The 14,007-nt window shown below is 41.3% G+C and overlaps 1 protein-coding gene across 1 annotated transcript in view; it reads right to left on the reverse strand.

Moving 5' to 3' along the window:
• Nucleotides 1–14,007, reverse strand: part of LOC105938509 (calcium-independent phospholipase A2-gamma) — a 37,171-nt gene that overhangs the window by 10,500 nt on the left and 12,664 nt on the right. The window lies entirely within an intron of this gene.

Here is a 14,007-nt window from a genome sequence, read left to right on the forward strand (position 1 = left end):
GCTCCTATCATCTTTACCAGGGATAACAATAAACACAGAGGGCACTGTAATTTGGTGTTTTGGTCTCTTAAAAACACCAAATGTTTGTTTTTATCTGCAGATGCAACCTACAAGGTACATCTTACTTTTCAGAATAATCAGGCCTTTGTAAAGATGGACCATTTCAAATATAAGGACACTTAGTTAAGCTACTTGTATATTAAACAAACTACTGGACCCATTGGCTATATAATATTTAGATGGTGCACTGATGAAGCCAATAGCACAGGAAGAAAAACATAAATGTTTTTTTTGCAACTTTTTATTTCCTGTGTTGAAGTTGTAGTGTCTAACAGGCTACAAGTCAAAAGATGTCCTGCCTTATAAAAATACTGTGAGTCATTTCTGAATACGCCTGTAAGTTAGTTACCGCTTCTAAAGCAAACCAGTCTCACAGAGCATTTGTCTAACTGGCCGATATGGAAAACTCCCACAAAGAGGGCTTAACTCTGTCACAAAGCACAGCAGAACTGCTGAGGTGGCCATTTGTCCGAAGCAAATCATTATGCAGCAGCAGCTCGCCTGGCAAAGAAAAAAAAAAAAAAAAAGGAATTGGAGAAAGGAAGGGAAAACGGGGAGAGAAAATGCTTGGACTGGAAATGCTCCTGATGGAGACTAAAGCGGGACTTACAGCAGCGGGCACCAGGAAAGCCCAGCTGGAAACAAAAAACAACTGAGCAGTTTTCTTATCGCTAACTCGCGCTCTGTGAGGCTCCATTTTCTGAACTGTGTGTCAATTAAGGCAGCAGCCTGGGTCCAGTTATGGCCTCTCTGTGCTGATGGCTGGAGGGCAGTTTCACAGGAACAGTGTTTTGTTTGACACCACGCACCAAGGCAAGTAACATTACAGCATTCACGGCTGAATGCGGGAACTTGTCTCCATTTCAAAACATCTGTTTGGGCAATTCAGAGCACGACTGACAGCAAAAACAGATCTTACTTACCACTAGAAAATAGGCACAGATTTCCTTTAACAAATAGGTTACACACAGATTCACATATTTCTTTTTTCTTTTTATTAACTGCAACGTGACGTAACGAGCGAACTTCAAAGATGCAGTCCTACAACGAAAGCTGCTTGTAATTCTGTTCGCTGAATACGCTGCATTTAATTAATTAACAATAGCATCTACAACAATAATCGGTTCTGGACAAACAAGTTAGAAAATTAGCTATTCTTGCAAAATTCAGAAAGTTCAGCTGTCTGTCAAAGCGGCAGCACGACGCGGGCCAGAGGTTGCTTCCATCTGTGAGGATTTGCAGGACTAAAGCGGCTCAAAGTGCAATTTGCCATGTGTCACAAGATAAATGTGCTCAGAGGGTCCGCTCCTGTCAGATGTTGCTCTCTGATGGATGCGTTGCCCCCTTTGAGGTGAAATGAAGAGAAATTCCCACTTTGAAATGCAGCTTTCTGAAACACCCAGTGCTTTGTCTTGACTGCATCTCTTGACTTGTGTACGAAGTTGGTAGTTATTGTTCAAGAGGATCAAAGCAAGGCTGGCATATCCTGCGGCCTTCTAAACACACTGGGCAATAGCTAAAACTGCTCTCTTATTTTAAAAGGTGCATAGCCACGTTATTCTACTTTTTTATTTATTTGTATGTCAGTAGCTCACTCTTGCATACACAGTTTTTATGTAAGATTATCACATCCTGCTGGTGTTATTTTAGTGTTTTATGCTTTGTTTTGTTCAATTTGTTAGTAGATAAAGCCTTTCATGTTTATTTACGATATTAACAGAAGTACGTCCTGCCCATACGCAGCAGTGGATGAAACAAGGAAGCGGCTAACGGCTATTAGCATCTCAGCGAAACGATTAAAAATGGTCCAAGATCCAGAGAAAAAAATGCGCAAAAAAATATATGATTCCAAGAGGGAAAAGACTGGAATGTCACTGGGAATACAGTATGACCGTTGGTGTTCACTGAAGCAGACGCTAAAGCTGCCGAGGCTCAGATGTGACGGCAGAGTTGATTGACGTGAGTAAATGTTCTGATATGAGGCTCTTAAAGTTGCTGTAGATCGGTGTATTTAATTATTAAAAAGTTGAGCTACGATCACGCCAAGCTGCCGCTCTATTGCGAGGCATTGCAGAGGGTCAGGCTCGAACCTGCAATATTTACAATTGATTTACAAATTCAGCATTCCCGCATTATAAAAGTTCTGCAATACTGTCGCTAGATGTCGCCACGTCTGTTTACATTTATTAATCGTGCCCGAGAGGAAATTGTTTTTCGGCTCAAAAGGACCATCAATCACCATTAAAACACCTCCATCAAGATGGAGGCTTGATGTATATGACCTTATTTTATCATGATCAAATGTTTTTTTGGTTCCACTCTTAAGTGGGAAGTCTGCTCTTAGGAGACAGCGTTTCACCCGCTGTCAACAATTATAGCAGGTATGAGATTTTTAAAGAACACTATTGCAGTGACATTTAAACACCAAACTTTCTCATCCATTTCTTTATGGACATGGTCATTTCGGAAGAGCAAGGGTCTATCTCCAGACTGGGGATTGTATCTTGGTATATAGAAGCATTCAGAGGTGCTTTCACTAAAACTAAGGGAACAAGGCCAGGTCCTGAAAAACAACCCACACCAGAATCCCGTTTCCACATAACTGGACACTTGGCACTATACAGTCAGACAAGTACCGTTCTCCTGGATACGACCAGACTTGTCTATCAGATTACCAGATGAAGAAGTGGGATTTGTCACTTCAGGGAACACGCCCCCACTTCTCTTGAGTCTAGTGGAGCCGTACTTTACACTGCTGCATCCAGCACTTTGTACTGCACTGATGTATGGCTCGGAAGCAGCTCCTCAGCCATGGAAACCATTTCCATGAAGCTCTCTGCTCACTGTTCTTGAGCTAATCCCAAGGCCTCACAAAGCTTTTTTTTTTTTTTTTTTTTTTTTTAAAGACAGCATTTTTCCCTACTGGACATCCAATAAGCATTTCTCAAAGAAAAAGTGTTCTTTTATTTTATCTGCCATAAATCAACTTGAACTCTCAAAAAAGATACACAGACTTTCCTTATCGAAGGATTAATGTGAGTAAAACAACTTCTCACACAGCAAACATGTCTGATACCTAAATGATGAGTGCAGAGATATCAATTAATTTTACTCCTATGTTAGAATTCTGTACATTAATTTTAGCTCAAGTTTAACGTACATCGTTCTTCAGGGAGGAACAGAGAAACTTCTGTTTGGCCTGAACATTGCAATATGCTTCAGGAATGAAAACTCCCTGACTGAGCAGCCACAGTAAAGTACCAAGACACAGTGTTTGCGTCCAAAGGTCCGCGCTCCGAACATATTCTATTCCTGACCGACTGGCCAACCCTCTGTAGAGGGTTCATCGCATAAGACCATGTACCAAAAACTCCGGTAGCATAAATAAGCCGGGCAATAAGCGTAAAGGCGCAATTGCTGCTTGAACAAAGTCAAAGAAGATCGCCATTTTACTTTCTTATCCATTTCTGTGCTTCTCAGCTCCTACCATGTGTAAGTACACCGTTTACTGATTATTGAGCTGCGTGTTTCCAGGACAAACCTATATGGAGATGAACCCGGCCAGAAATTGCATACAGAAATTTTATTTTGTATTTTTTCCCAAACCGGATACGTTTTACTTTGCCAACATGCCTCTCGTCCTGTTCAGACTCATGATGTAACAGATGTAATTGCTACGACGTCATACCATCCGTTTTTCAGTCGGATCGGACGCCAATTCAGATCCGGTGTCTCAGACTAAAGTCTACATTGGAAGAAGTTCTAAAGTCCATCATGCTGCACTTTGGAGTCCCTCAAGGCTGTGTGATCAGTCCACTGCTGTTATAAAATTGCCTTTAATAACACTCTTTGTTGGAAATGGTGAATCAATGTACAGGGCGGAGGGGGGGAGGGTCAAACAGCTAGAGAAATGATGAAGAGACAATTATCTGGTCCGTTTGGAGGAGAAAACAAAGCTGATGATCAATGATCATTAATCAGGTGACAACCTGAACACAACGCCCTCAGCAACAATAGCCCTGCAGTAGAGGGAGAAAAGAGAAGGGAAACTAAAAAAACACTCCCTACCAACAAACTTCATTCAAAGTGGTCATTGATAGTTTGTTGACCTATTGCATCTCAATTTTGTACTGCCGCTGCGATATTTCGTACAAAAGAGACTGCAGAAAATAGTGAGGAGTGCTGAAAATGTCATTGGAGAGACCCAATCTTTTACCCAGGACCTGTTTAGCAGATGATGCAGGAACTACAGCACTGAAGGTAGATCTCTACAGTCAACATCGCAATATCATTAGATTCAATATCGCAATTATATGCCATGCATGGAAATTATAATTAAATAAACATAAACAAATAACTATTCATATTTAAATATTATTTACGCCGACTGGATACACATTCACTGCCCTGGATGCCAATACTTGAAGTGTATTTTTAGTGGCTGAGATGCTAAAGCTCACCATGTGTGTTGAAAATGTTGATGAAGGGGGAAAAAAAAGTGGTTTAATCAATATCATACTAAGTATTTAACAATTGTGTCAAAACATTTCTTCATCAAAATGCACAAATACCAGACTGCTACATGGCTGTCTGCCTCCGGCTGTAGAAATATTGAACTGACATTACAATTATGGACCTTATATTAAAGCACGTATTTTATGTTTTAATATTGATTAATATTCCACATCGATCTGCTGAATGATTCTGGAGAGAGATTCCCCTTTTTTGTGAAAAGTTACAATTCAAATGAAATGACAACATGTTGATTTGATTAGATATTAGCCAAAAGGTTGAGAACATGAAATGATTAAGTGAGTAAGCGACTACTACTTGTAGCTTTTGTCCTAGTATAATTATTATTTCAATCTAATTTTTAGTAAAACTAATGACTGCCGATTGTTGTCATAAGATTTTATAATAATTCATAAAGTCCAGGAATGTGCATTTCATGATCTTTTCAAGAAGTATGTGCAAAACTATAGTCCTTACAATCTAATAAAGAGCTAAATCGGCTGTAGGAGCACAAACATTTACAGCATGTTCCTCTTCCATGAAATACTACACAAATGGTAAAGTTATGAAAAGAAGGTTTGATTTTGAACTTTTTGACTTTTGGAGATCAGCTCAAGCTCAGATAAATCTGTAACCCTGCCCTGCTAAGATGTCCAAGAGCTGTGGCTAAACGTTTGCATAATGTCACATAAACTCCTGTTAAAAAAAAAAAAAAAAGTATTAGTTCTCATTAATTTTGTGGAGCTTATCTTCATTGTCCCCATTTAAGCTGTCTCCGAGCTGAAGGCCTGATCTGAATGGGAAAGAGGTGCTATCTTCAGGATCAGGGAAAGTAATTTCATGCCCCAGAGTATGTCAGCTCACATTAGCTGGGACAGAAAACTTCATCCTCTCCACTCGGCTTGTATTTCTCGATATCTCGCTCCCTCTAAACTGCGGGTAAACTCCAAAGACTGGCCGTCTTAAAAGGCATAAGAAAAAGATGAAGACCACCTCTTGTTTAAGTCTTAATGAGGTGAAACCTTGCTATACGTCTGGCGTGGCATTCATGTCACATATCCACTGAGCGACTGTGGTCATTATTTTTTTTCTCCTTTAGGCTTCTTTGACAGGGACAGGCCAGCGCACTGAGCTCTGCCGACGACGCTATGTAAATGAGGTCATTTTTCTCTGTTAATTAGGGAATTATTAGGGGAAGCATTACAGAAGCCTTGCACATCCGTTGATATCTCTCACAACCCGACCGTGTTCCACTGAAGGCATTTCAAATTCAAATTAGATTATAAAGTCTTCAAAATAGTCTCTGCTGTGCTTTAGTTACGCCGCAAGAAATCGTCAATGTCATTAAATGTGGTTTAGCACAAGATTGTTGTGGTTGCAGTAGGGCTGGCAGTATATTGAGGTTTTCTGAAAAGAGATATAATATGAGATTATATCCCTTATATCGAGATGGTCTACGGTGGATTTTAATTATACCGTTCTGCAACCCGGTGGGTTATTTTTCAGCCATTTCTCATTTTTATCAACAGCAGTTTGTTAAAAAAAATTTTTGCCTGTGAGACATTTGGGATAAATATTTGATTCAGAGATGCCATTTTATATTTACTTTATGAGCAGAAAAAGATATTGAGCTAAATGCATTCAGCCTAAAAATACTGAGATAGTGTTTTTGGTCCATATCGCCCAGCCTTAAGTAGTAGTGTGAACTCACTCTTTATTTTTGACCTTTTCATTTCCAAAGAGAGTCTGCTTTGCTGCTGACTTCAGACAGCCTCTGAAATGTAACATGCTGGCAAAGACAAAATATGCAATATTTATCTTAACATATTACTCTAGTCTCTCTCAACAAAGTTTGACAATCCACACTGCTGCTTTGTTCTGTTTATATGGAAGGCCCCTGAAGCTGGATGGGACTCTCTCCTAGGAGAGACAAAACAAGCATTTGTAAAGGTTAATGCTGAATGCTCATTATGTAAAATGTGCAAGAAACTCTAAGCAGAGTGACCAGCCTTGGCGGACCTGGTCTGGGTAAAACTCTGAATACGCAGGAGCAGGAAAAAGCTTTAAATGCTGGACTGGGCCGGGTCAGCCAGGACTGCAGTGACCATTACTGAGCATTTCCTGATGCGTGGCAGGTGCCGTGTTCTTTGCTCCCAACTAGAACAGCAAACGAGAGTCGCACAAGTACAAATATAAATGAGCTCTGACTGCATGCAGCGGAGGAAGGTCAGATTCGGATAAGGCGGGAGATCTCGGGCTCATTATTTATCTGTGAATAGGTGTATAAATGTTTAGGTGCCTAAAGTTTCCCATACCCGGCTTTTCTGCGTGTAATCAGAAAACTACATCGGTCCACTTTAAGAAAGAGTAAATTCAGGAAATACCTCTCGCCAAATGGAATCCAAGCCACAATGAAAGACGCCATTGTGAAGAGCAAAGATGAGAACACGATCTGTGGGAGCACCAGTCCTATGCGGTGGACAGGTCAAGTGAGAGGTCTTCATGCCATATTATACGATTACGCCGACCAGCTCTCCACTTCTCAGACGCCAAAGGTCAGGCTAAGGTTCAGCTCATCCTCCCAAGCTCTAAAACAGGAGAGGAATCCATTTGTAGATGCTCCAACTTTGCCTCGGGGAGACAAAAGAAGTGAGAAATGAAGCTTCCTTTCCTACATTCTCTAAATACACAAACACCTTCTGATGGAACCATCAGCTTTGCGGGCTGTTTTTTTTAATCAGCTTTAACTTAAAATCCATGGAGTGGATTCAGACTTATTTGGCTCAGTAACTCTTTTGTGCCCTTACTCCATAACAGCACCAAGAGCGTGTAATGACTTTTCTAATTTACAGTACAAATGTACTCCATACTCTGCTCATATTGAGAACGGACTTGCATCTCAATAAACTTCAGATTGGAGATTTAAAGCTGTGAACTATCTTGAAGAGTTACATCAGGAGGCACAGCTGTAAAAGAAAAAAAAAGAAAAAAAAAAAAGAGAAATTCTCCTCCTCACAGCCTGATTTACAGTCAGAGGATAAGATTTGCGAGAGCTATTAAGCAGCAGACTGTCTGCATAATCAGTGGACCAGTCTAATCCACAAACATGTGTCTGAACACGAGCAAAAACATCCTCATGTGTGCGGCTGATAAGGAGCCCAATTAGAGAGGGAAACAGCGTTAAAGTCACAATGGGAGAATCTGAGTGTGTACATTTTTAATCCTGATAAAGTATCGTAGCTCTCCGTTAGACAGTCTTTAGGCATTTTCTCAACTTTCTAAATTATAAACCAATCCAGAGCTAAAAAAAAAAAAATTCTTCAGACCTTACGTGATAGACAAGAAGAAAGCGGTGCATAACCGCTGCGTTAATTGGTAAAGTGGAGGGAAAAGTCTGGAGTGTGGCAGGCGCATATTTTCACAGAATTATCTTTGACAGGGCAATTCAAACAAGCCCATAGTTGGATTGAAAGCATTCCCTCAGGGATCGGGCCGCTGTTATGTTCATCCCCCACCGGCATGTAAAGATCTGTACACGCGACCATATACAGGAGAACCTCTAAGAGACCAATTTTAGATTTTCTTTTTCATTCCAAGTTTCAGGGGGAAAAAAATGTATTCAACTTCAACATTTTCTTACCTTAAGGCATTTTTGGGGAAAAAAACAACAAATGGTCTGGCTTTAGATCAGGACATATTAACAGAGACCGCCTTATTAGGTACTTATTGGTATGTATACGTCTGTTGATCAAAAGTCCCCTGTGCCTCGTTTTGTTGAATCTCACAGCAGCCTTTGACTCAGCGGATCGTTCTGCACTGCAAAAATGGATCTAAAAATAAGCAAAATGTTCTTAAACATAGTGTTTTTGTCCTTGATTTGAGCAGGTAAATAAGATCATCTGCCAATGGAATGAGTATTTTGACCCCTAAATTAAGATAATTAGACATCCTGCACTTGAAATAAGACGATAGAGATGAGTTGTTCCTATTTTAAGTGCAAACATCTTATTTTATTGGCAGATCACCTTATTTACCTGCTCAAATCAAGGACAGATACACTAATTTTCAGAAAAGTGTATCTGATTTTGCAGTGTGTTCTCTTGTCCCGACTGAACCACAATGATCCGTGGCACAGCAGGTTAATCTCTTACGTATCTGACGGACAGAACTTTCCCTGTTGTGATTAATAATTTTACCTTTTCTCCTGTTCCTCTATCATGTGAGGGTCCCGCAAGGCTCCTCTCTTTACCCTCTTTTATTTTCGCTTTATGTGCTCCACTTGGAGCGATTATAACTCGGCACCAGAAATCCTTCTGAAGCTACTTGTCTCTGAAGACCAGGCCGCAGTAATGGTCTCCATTCTCTACTGGACTGCATTACTGCCTTTGAACGGTGGTTAGGCCAGAATTTTTTATTTTTTTTTAAACAAACAAAAGACGGAGTGTATTTTATATGGAAACCACACCACTTCAGATGTTAGTGCTTTGACCTTTAATCTAAATAGCACTGTCACTAATCTAGGTGTAAATTGTTAAAGATTTCACAATTAAAATCAAATGGACTCTGTGGTCTGGACTAGTTTTTTTTTTTTCAAATTAGGAACATTTTTTAAATCGTCCTGACCTGGAGAAGGCCATTAATGGTTTTATTAGCTCCATGCAGGACTATTGTAATGCTCTCTATGCCAGTCTCTCCCGGTCAAGCCTAAATCGCCCTCAGCTCGTCCAGAATGCAGCATTTTAACCAACACCTCCCGACCTGCAGCTGTTGTCTTTTGCTGACCCCAACAGATTTTCTTGAAGGATCGCCCTGTATTTAGCTCCCTCCATCGTCCCTGAAGCTTCCTTGTTCTTCCGACAGTACGATGCAGCCATCATCCCTGCTTTTTACCGTGAGGTCTGTTCTGGGTCAAGTGCAGTGTGAGCATTTCCTCCCATATAAAATTTTAGAAGGACGCCAAAAAGTTACATTTTTTTGCACCAATCGGACCATAGTACCGTCTTTCTCATGTTTGCCGTCTCCCTCGCAGCGCTTGTGCGAAACCATAAACTGCACATCTGATGTCTTCTTGCCTTTTTGTCCCATTATTGCCAGATGTCTAGAGTACAGCTTGTTTTTCTGTCCTGTTTCTCCCGCCTGTGGTGTGGACATCTGCAGCTCCCCCAGGGTCCTTACCCGCCCTGTCGGTTTAGGTGGACAGCCGTGTCTTGGTGGGTTTGAGGTTGTGCCGTACTCTGAATATCTCACAATTCAACCCTTCAAAGATTGGATTATTGTTTTAAAATCTAAGCGCGTCTTCACAACTTTACCCTTGACCTGTCTGCAGTGTTCCCTGGTCTTCCTGGTGCTGTTTGCTCGCTGATGTGCTCCAATAAACCCCTGAGGCCATTAGAGAACCGCCTGATTTATACTGAGATCAAATTACACACAGGCAAATCTCATTGACCAATAAGTTGTTTGCACTGAATTTTATTCACTGGTATCAGATTGAATGGAGATGAACACCTATGCATCGCACACCTTTCAGATTATTAGTAAAAACTTTCTTCCACTTCACAGCTATGCGTGAATTTATTGGTCAATCAAATAAAATCCTAACAAAGTAAACTGAAGCTTCTGGTTGAACTGTGACAAAGTAAAAGGGCTGGAAACACTTTGGCCATGAACCAAATGTTAGTTTTAGTGAGATAAAAAGATGCACAATAGCATCAAAACCATGTTTGGTTATTTTTTGTTTTTTTAAGTCAATACTTTTCCTTTGGACACAAACAGAGCAAGATCTCTAAAGCAGGGCTAAAACGCTTAAGTGCTATCCTCAAGCCAAGTTCTTAAAGAGTATTACAGAAGGACAGCTAGGACACAGCAGCATCCAGGAGGATTCTCTCCTCGCTGTGGAATTGAATTTGTAACTTATTAACAAAAGCGTCACACTGAAAGGCTTTAAGAGTAAAAGAGTAAAAACAGAGCTCCAAAAAGGTCCCGATTTCCCCCAGCTGCCCTTTTAGAAAAGCACTTCATTATGCAACACCCGCTTCTTTCTGCTCCAAGCCACCAGATTTAATGTCTTCTTGAGCTAATGTTTAAAATTTGCTCTTCATTAGTAAAAAAAAAAAAATGAGTACTGATCTGACCTACTCCATTTACAGCTGTGTAAAGTCTTTCTGCTGAGCATGGTGGCATGCTGGGGCTCTCATCAGGTCGCGCTGGGGGGGGTCGGGTGGTTACTTGTCTAATGCCTTCAGCCGAATGCTGGCAAAGATGGGTACAAAACAATCTCTTCATTCCTCTCCATCGCCTCAACAGATACCATGGTAACTAAGTGGAAAGAAAACCGGGTGCTTCTCGCCATTCCAGGCATGCCGTGGCATCCTTTGTGAAACGCCTGAGGTCTTCTACTTCTCTGTTCTTTAGGGCCGAGATAACGCAAAGACTTAATGTGGAACATAGTCCTCCCTCCTTCCTTTCGTCACCGCTTTTTAATCGCTCTCTTTTTTTTTGTTTGTACTTGTCCTTTCAGAAGGCACCCTTTCTGAGGAAACGGCATCCGAGGGTGAGGCTTTGATAACGCCACAGCTGCTCTGCTTCAAATTCCCTCGCCCCGAGTTACAATTTCTCCAGCGCCACTGATCGGAAACTACAGCTGAGGCTCCGGCAGATTTACATCTCAGCCTGCAGACTCACAGAAACCCCCGAAAAAAACAACCGACTTGCTTCAGCCAGAGGGCCAGATTCCCGACGGTCGGCCGGCACATGGCGTATCGACTCCTGCACAACAGGGGGACTGTTTGGAGCCTGAATTAGACGGACGAGTCTGTGGGCGATAATGGAAAAGACTAGGATGACTGCCTCTCTGAGGGAATCCTGACATCATACTGAAAGCATGTTGTGTCCATCAATGGCTTCAAGTAGCCAGTAAACAAACTCATCCGACTGGATGCCATTTAAAGCTGGCAAGACATAATTATGTGCATTTAAACTGGGGGAATCCTTCATTAACTGCTAATGTCTTGAAAAAAAATGTATTGTAGTGAAGCTAAACTGTTGATTTAACTGCATAAAGCTGTATCCTCTGTAAACTGTATTCAAGATAATCATTTTCTTATTTTTTCCCATTTTATTCACCAATTAGTGCATTTAAGACAAACATTACAGGCTAACAAACAGAGGTATTGATCTGCAAAACAATGAAAAAATGAATTACATAAAAGAACGAACACAGGAGAGACAAATAAACACTCAAAAAAAATCTTAATCTTGGCATCTGTCTTTGGATTTGCATTAAGTGTTGGTTGCACTTTGCATTTTATGTTCAACAAGGACTGTTGTCCAACTCAATTAAAAGCTACTCTATGGATTAGTAATATTCTGATTAATAAAAACAGTTGAATTCCTTGTTTTAAGTAGTCCTTGTTTACAGACATCTTTATCTACAGGCCATTTTTATTGCTTGTGGTTAATGCAGAGAAAAGTCACAATTCAACCGCAATTACGGTTGAAATATATCGCAGTTTAGATTTTTGGAAAACTGGCACAGCTCTAGGTGATAGTTTTGAAACTACAAAAGAAAACAACTAAGAATTTACGAGTTAATCTGCTTCAGATTGTCAAAGCGTACATGAGATAAGATAAGATAGGACATTGTTAATCTCACAATGGAGAAATTCATCTGATATATCAGCTCTTGTAAAATAGTTAAGAAATATAGAGCAAAATTAAAGACAGAAGCAGAGATATAGAGATAAGATCAAACAAACCGACAAAAACAAATGAATATGTGCAGACACATGCATACACGTATACACAGACATGCACGTCTATGCGTGTTGTGATCACGATGAGAACAGGCTAGGCTATCGTTGTAGGCATGCAAATATCGCACACGTTGTTATAAAGTAGAATTGATCAACCTAACAGCAGTGGGGATGCAGGACATACGGTGGCGCTCCTTCCTGCACAGAGGGTGCCTCAGTCGGCCATGAAAGGAGCTGCTAAGCTCCTCTACAGTCAGGTGGGTGAGAGGTGTTGTCCATGATGGATGTGAGCCTGGCTAACATCCTCCTCTCCCCCACCAGCGGGCAGCCCACCACACAGCTGGGACATTCCTGACCTCTGGCTTTTAGTCAGCCCAACAAAGTGCATCAACGTATATGCTGTGGGCGGATGAGTTTATAGAACGGAAACAGTTGGAGCTCTTATCTTTGTTGCATTCATTAAATACAAATGAAAAGCATTTACACAGGAAAACAAGCATTTGCAGATAAAAAATGTGCATCGCTGACGCCCACGATAAAAAAACAGCAGGTGCTTGAATCCGAAACTTGCGCACATACAGAGAGAAGTGGAAGCGTAAAGTAGTTTGGTCTAAAAGCAACCCAAAACATTAACATTTTCTTCATTCTTCAAGTCTGACTGACATCCAATGAACTTGTAACCAGTGTAAATGTCAGGTACCTTGCGCACAGCGTAAGCTACCGATGCCGTCTCAGGGCTCCTGGCATCTGTAAACGAACCCAGTTTGCCAAAGCGATCGCATAATTATCCGTTCCAGCAAAGCAGGTGCAGTTGCCGGAGTGCGAGCGGCGGTTCGGGATAAATTATGCATCTCAAAGTAGAGGGAGACCTGCAAGACGGCGTGCTGGGGGGAAATCTCCCGCTATATAGGTAGGTTTTCATCAGCGAGTCTCTTTCATTCCCTCACGCTGCACTTCCCAACTCACACGTACAGCGAACACAGCTTCCAATTAAGCGGCGAAGCTTGGCGAAGCTTGGCGAAGCGCGATACGGCCTTTGATGCAAAGATTACATCTATATTGTGAACGACAGCTGGATGAGGTACCCAGAGTGGAGTTGGAAACAGTGATTCATGCGTTTTTTTTTTTTTTTTTTATCTCTAGCTGCGACAACTTAAATGTACAGTTTTGACTAAACTAAGCAACACGTTTAGAAGTCTTCGCTGATGTTTTTTTTTTTTTTTTTCGTTTTTTTTGCAAATGCCATCCCTGTTTAGTAGTAGTGCATATTGATCAGTAAAATGCTAAGAGGAGAAAGGTGCTTCGTTAGGCTTCTGGTGGCTAATGCATCCCACTTTCCTGCAGATGGATTTAAGTGCTCCTCCCAGCGGCTCGGCAGCCTCGCTCTCCAGTCAAAAAGCAGCTGACTGGAAAACGCCGTCAGACGGGGAAGGCAGTTCATGCTTCGCTCTTTATCGTGCCGAGGATTTTTCTCATTAGGCGGCTTGAAATCCTTCCATTTCTTCACCCTCAGCCCCGAATGCACAAAGCATTTTTAATTCAGCGGCCCGACAATAAACTCGGCGGCGTGTGGCGGAGGACTGCTGTAACGATGTCTCGCAGAGTAAAAAAGAATACTGTAAGCTGGCTGATCGTGAAATGAAGGATTGCTAAAAATTAAAGCTTTACAGAAACAGGAAGTGGA

Source organism: Fundulus heteroclitus, chromosome 2, assembly GCF_011125445.2.
Source record: "Fundulus heteroclitus isolate FHET01 chromosome 2, MU-UCD_Fhet_4.1, whole genome shotgun sequence".
In the NCBI taxonomy this organism is placed as follows: domain Eukaryota; kingdom Metazoa; phylum Chordata; class Actinopteri; order Cyprinodontiformes; family Fundulidae; genus Fundulus; species Fundulus heteroclitus.